Source organism: Belonocnema kinseyi, chromosome 7 (assembly GCF_010883055.1).
Source record: "Belonocnema kinseyi isolate 2016_QV_RU_SX_M_011 chromosome 7, B_treatae_v1, whole genome shotgun sequence".
In the NCBI taxonomy this organism is placed as follows: domain Eukaryota; kingdom Metazoa; phylum Arthropoda; class Insecta; order Hymenoptera; family Cynipidae; genus Belonocnema; species Belonocnema kinseyi.
Window position 1 is genome coordinate 92139364 of NC_046663.1, and position 6084 is coordinate 92145447.

The 6084-nt window shown below is 34.8% G+C and overlaps 1 protein-coding gene across 6 annotated transcripts in view; it reads left to right on the forward strand.

The window, feature by feature from the left end:
* The window catches only part of LOC117176036 (prostaglandin reductase 1-like), a 149312-nt gene that overhangs the window by 9401 nt on the left and 133827 nt on the right, over positions 1-6084 (forward strand). The window lies entirely within an intron of this gene.

Below are 6084 nucleotides of genomic sequence, written 5' to 3' on the forward strand. Positions count from 1 at the left end.
GGGGGGGGGGGGGGGGGATGAGTTGGCATCCTATAAAAGTGAAAACCATTTTTTTCAAGTTAATATCTTATTTCTATTTTCTTTATTCAGAAATTTTAATTTTTAAGCAATAAAAGTGTTTTTTCATTCTCATCATTTATGATTGAGAAAGTATTGGAGTTGTTAGCAACACATAACTTTTATTCAATGGACCTGCGCATTTTGAGATCCTCTAAAGCCGAAAATCAAGTTAAGGCCTTAGCTTCTGTCTGTTCGTCCTTCCACAAATACGTCCGTCCAAGCTCAAAGAATAAATATCCGAGCCCGAAGCGCGGGATCCGAAAAACGCGCGTCGTGGGCCCGATGACGATGTGCCCGCACGGCGGGCAGTAGAGAATTAGTCTGGTTAACAGAAAATTGATCTTTTTTGTTGAAAATTAACTATTTGGTTGAAAATTTATTTATTTTGTGGAAATTATTTTTTGCTGGTAGAAAAATTATCGGCTTGGTTGAAAATGACTGTTTTTGGTTAAAAATAAATCTATTCTTTTTGAAAATTTATTTATTTTGATATAGAAGTTTCTTCTCTTTCGGTTAAAAATGCAACCGTTTAATTATAAATTAATAATCTATTTGGTTTGAGGATTTAACTACAGTGTAGTCTCGCTTGTTTCAAGGGCCGCGAAATGTAAACCTTCAATAATTTTAAGGTTGGCTGGGCCCCCATCTTTACCGTGACCTTCAGGTTGTTTTTGTCTAGCGACGTTCATTGGCTGCCCCGGCTTTGTATCGATGTGCGCGCTGTAATCAACCTTTTCAACTGCGCATTTGCCGAAAATTGCGGGTTGATTTTAAATCAATAAATACTATCAATAATAACACAGATAAATATGCCCGACTCTAAGTATTTCGCGGCTTAGTAAGTCCTAGAAATGCTGGCCCACGCAGTTTCTCAGCTCAACGGGCAAGAGGCAGTTGTGTATCTCGTCGCGGAAGGGCTGTGGTGCGCGAGTACTCAGTCGAGTATATCGCTCAATATTATGCATTCAATTGGAAACTATTTAAACGGCCTCGATTTGCGCAGTTAAAAAAGCTGCCAGATGTTACCTGCACGCATGTTTTCCAGTGTCGTTTCAACACTGAAAAAAATAGTTTAGTTGTCCCAACTAACCGATCAGCTGGATTTTGTCTTCCGAAAAAAATATAGCTTTGTCACCTAAGTTTCTAGGTGTTTCAGGTAAATTGCCCATCTAGAAATTATCTAGCTAATTTATCTAGATTATTTCTAGATGGCAAATTTAGCTGAAACAGCTAGAAATCTAGATGACACAGCTATATTTTCTTGAAAGCGAAATCCAGCTAAACGCTTAGCTGGGACAGTTAAGCCATTTTTTTCAGTGAAGTGTTTTTTGCTGACGTACGACAATACATCAACTAAAAATCAATATAATAGAATAAAAAAACGGCTGAAATATTTCTCGAAATAGTGAGTTTTACATCATGTCGTCGCGGACGTTGGTTAAAAATGTATATGTATTTTGTTCAGAATTCATTCAATTCAAGCTTGTGAGTGTTCAAACGATTCAGAGAAGAGGCAAAGGGGAAGTTTTGGCAACAGAAAATTCAATCTAAAAAGAAAGAAAAAAACGTATATTATTAAGTCTTTTGTTTCTTCCGTTTTTTTTGTTACTAAAATAAAAGTTTATAATCAACCAGAAGCTAAATTGTTTGCTTGTTATCAAAACGCGCATAAGAAAATGTTTAGAGAATATAAAATGTAAATGCAGCGAAATTTTTAAATACCTCAGAGATGTGTAATGTTAAAAAAATATTCTTTATGCAGCTAAGCTTAAAAAGATGTTTTTGATATCTAAGGTTTATCTATTCATCAAAATGCCTTTAAAAAATTGACAAGTTCAAGTGATTTAAAATCGAAAGACACGTGTTTTACTATTAATTTCTACGGATTTTAAAAGTATTCTGCTATATAAATATAGCTTTAAAAATATAACATTAAATACCTTTAATATAATATAAATAATATAATAATATAAATATAATTCATATAAATATATAAATATATAAATAAATATAAATATATAAATAATCCATGGTCCTCTGAAATTACCGTGGGATTTTAAATGGGAAAAGCTCAATTTCCGGAAAAATGAGGGGAAAAATTACATGTTATCAACTTTTCATAAATTGAATTTCAGTCACTTCGTAAGAAATGTTTAAGGAATTGTTTTAACCTCATAATGTTTAAGTTTTATGTTTTTTATGTTTTATTTTACCCTTAAAGAACACACCTCCAAACATTTTTGGCTGAAAAAAATTACCAGTGATTTTGAAACAATACAAAATAGGAAAAAAAAATATTTCCGAAGCCTTAGTGATAATTTAACTAGTTAAAAAAAATACTTAAATAAAAAAACGTAGACAATCTAAAAAAAAAATCGGAAAACTCGTGGGTTCAATGTGACCCCAAATGTCCTTTAAAGGTTAACATTCATAGAGACGAGATTTTCTGAACTTTTTAAGCATGCATTTTTTATATTTTATGAATGAAATGTTTGCAAGTATTTTTTAAACAAATAAAAAATTATTTAAGTACAGGCATCAAATTACCTATTCACCTTTTGTCACATATTTTCAATGTTGTCACCTTTTGTCACCTATTATAGGAATTTGACGCCTTTTTAACCTATTTGGGGTTTGTCATCTCTTGTCACCTTTAGTCTATTGAAAAAGTACAATTTTATTTTAAATTACTACTTGCAATGCCTTTCAGTTTATGTGTGTTTGATGACGCTCGTGTCTGTGGAACGCTCCTAACTTTAAGCCTCGTACCTTCGGCGTCCGAGTGTACTGCTAAAATTTATTAAGTATGTCAAATACGAATTGCTTAAACAATTGAAAAAAAATAATAATTGCTAAACAAATTTAAAATAAGTTAAAAAATATTTGCAAATTAGATCCTTATGGAATATAAAAAATTCATATTAAGATAATTACAAAAAATCCCGTCTTAATAATAAAATTTACATGAAACTAATATTGTTTATCTCTCGGTGGATTTTCTGGGCGCAATATAAAGGGTTTGGGGTGTAACTGAAAGTTATGGGATGGAAAATATTCCTTGAACAGTTCCTAAGTGATGATTGAAATTCAAGGTACAAGAAGTTAATAACAAGTAGTAATTTTCCCCATTTGTATAAGAACTGAATTTTTTCCATTTAAAATGCCATGTCATTTCAAAAGCCTAATATTGACCGGTTTGACAAAATGGAATTTCTTTCTCCAGGAACCTATTTTTAAGAAACATAACAAATTGACATGTACCGTCAAGTGTGGTAATTTCACACATGTAGTGTAAGTTTAAACATTCCTCAATTGATATTTTAAATTATTTAAGGTGGTTTTTCCGTAATCTAGAACCATTTAAGGTTTTAACTGGTACTAGCTTATCTTTGAAAACTTCGCAAGTCACCCTTAAGTAATTTGAACTATTAATTTAGGTATTTCCGAATTTACCCCACGTGTCCGAAATTACCCCGATTGACCATAATTCATTACTATAATACATTTTTAATCTAATGTGTACGGGACTTTTAAAAAATTTTGAGGGAATTGTACGGAAAATGTACAGGAATTCTATAGTTGGTCTCCAGTGGAGAACCTGAAGGAGACGAAAATCTGGACTGCGCAGATATATTTCTTGAATTTTGAATTTGTGTTGTTCGTTTCTGCCTCCATCTTGGGGGCTTCTGGACGAAGATTCTGGCGTAGATGATGGATCTTGTGGCAGATATATACCAAATTGCTCAGCTTGTTTATTCTTAATCATTAGTTTCGTTCTGGTTTCTATGAAATGTATAATTATATGGCCTCCTCTATTACATATTGGATAAACAGTTCCATTATTGTTCCATCCAATGAGCATATTGCCCTTTGCTACAACATATAAATAATTTTCAGCACGATGTATTCTGCGATCTTGTGTCATGAAGAAAATCCAGGAATCTCTTCTGCTAAAGCGCGAACTGTCCTGGGCCCAGATAAGAATGGAGCCCCACTTCGTAAACCCGGGTAAACTGAAACATTGGGACAAATTTGTTAATGTTGATAAATCTGTAATTATTTAATATAGAGGGAACGTACGAGGTAGAAAGAAAAACTTTAAAAGTCATAATATCAGAGTTCACGGTCTTTTCCTTATTTTCCTTTATCTACATTTTTTTCAAATTCGCCTTTTTCCCCCTTTCTCTTCAAGTTTACGATATTAAAAAATACAATTGTTCATTTGAAATCTAAAGAATAATTCGATTCACACCAGAATTATTTATTATAATTATTGTAACTTTTTTAAATTTCATTCAATTCATTTCAAACAGGACTTAAGTAAAACTTTAAAGCCAAAATATGTGTTTGCTGGATCTACGAATATAAATATTTTTCAAATTAACTATAATAAAGTACGTTTATACGGCTATCCATATTGCTATTATGTTATACATAGCAAAACAATTATTACTTGATTTTAAGACCATTTTAAGGTAGCTGGAATAGTGTAAACTATTCAAGTAATAATGTAACCAAACTCTCGCTTTGAGTCACCCCGTTCTCGGCGTTCCTAGAACTGCTGGCTTCCTATGTATTCCAATTGGAAACGAGTTAGGTGGCCATCACTGTTTACGTTTCGATCCCCCCGATATCAGTCCATGGCTATTTGAAGGAAACTTAGGGATGGTACGAGGTGTGTTCAAAAAAAAGGTGACTTTATGGGTTTCTCAAAAAATATTAATTTATTCCTCAATATTTATGTTGTCCCCTTCAAAGTAATCCCCCTCAGATATAATACACTTGTGCCAACGCTTTTTCCAATCATCGAAGCACTTCTGATAATCATTTTGTGGTATAGCCTTGAGTTCTTTCAGCGATGCAGTTTTCATCTCCTCAATCGTTGAAAATCGATGTCCTTTCATGGGTCTCTTCAGTTTTGGGAAAAGAAAAAAGTCACTGGGGGCCAAATCTGGTGAATATGGAGGCTGAGGCATGACTGTGGTGCGGTTTTTGGTCAGAAAATCTTTCACAAGCAACGATGAATAAGCAGGTGCATTATCGTGATGCAAAAGCCACGAATTGTTTTTCCAAAGTTCCGGACGTTTTTTTGCGTATCGCCTCTCGCAACGGCGCATAACTTGAAGGTATACTCCTTATTGACCGTACGACCTTGTAGTAAGAATTCCTGATGCACTACGCCATGGTAATCAAAGAAGACAGTGAGCAAAACCTTCACATTTGACCGAACTTGACGTGCTTTTTTCGGTCTTGGAGACTCGGGATGCTTTCACTGAGACGATTGGGCTTTAGTTTCGACGTCATAACCATATACCCATGATTCATCCCCAGTTATAACCCTTTTGAGAAAATTCCATTTTTCTCACAAAATTTAATGCAAACTCTTTGCTCCATTTTTTTCGAAAGAAGAAAATCGCCGAGCACATCAAACCCTTCTAACCTTTTATGCCTCTTCCAGAAAAACAACACGAGCTATATAGTCAAAACTGTGAACATATGATCGTGACGACTGTACCAACACAACAAAACAAAAAATTTAAAACTTGAATGTACGTAGCCCGCGAAAATTGAAAAGTCACCTTACTTTTTAAACACACCTCGTAAAGTCGACTTTTACGGTCCGAACGTCGACTTTTCACAATCGACTTTGCGCTCCCAAAGTCGACTTTTCGACTTCTTTCGACGAACTATGCTTACTGCCGCGCCCTAAATCCAAAATACATTTGCAGTCTGCTTTCCAGCTGTTGCTGTGCGAGACAGCGCAGTCAAGCTACCCGCGCGGGTCCCACACGAACACAAAGCGCGAGCCAATCCCGTGCAAGGCTGCTACTTGTCCATGCCGGTGCACAGTGTGGTTAAATAAGGGACCGCATAGCAGGGTGAAATCGGAAAACGAGATTCAAACTGACACTTAGAACGCAATTACAGTCTGTCAAGTTAAAGCGTGGGTGGCTTTACTCGCAGTCGGTAAGGCGTATCGACATGATTTTGGTGTCAAAATATTAAGAAGAGCTCCCTCTTTCA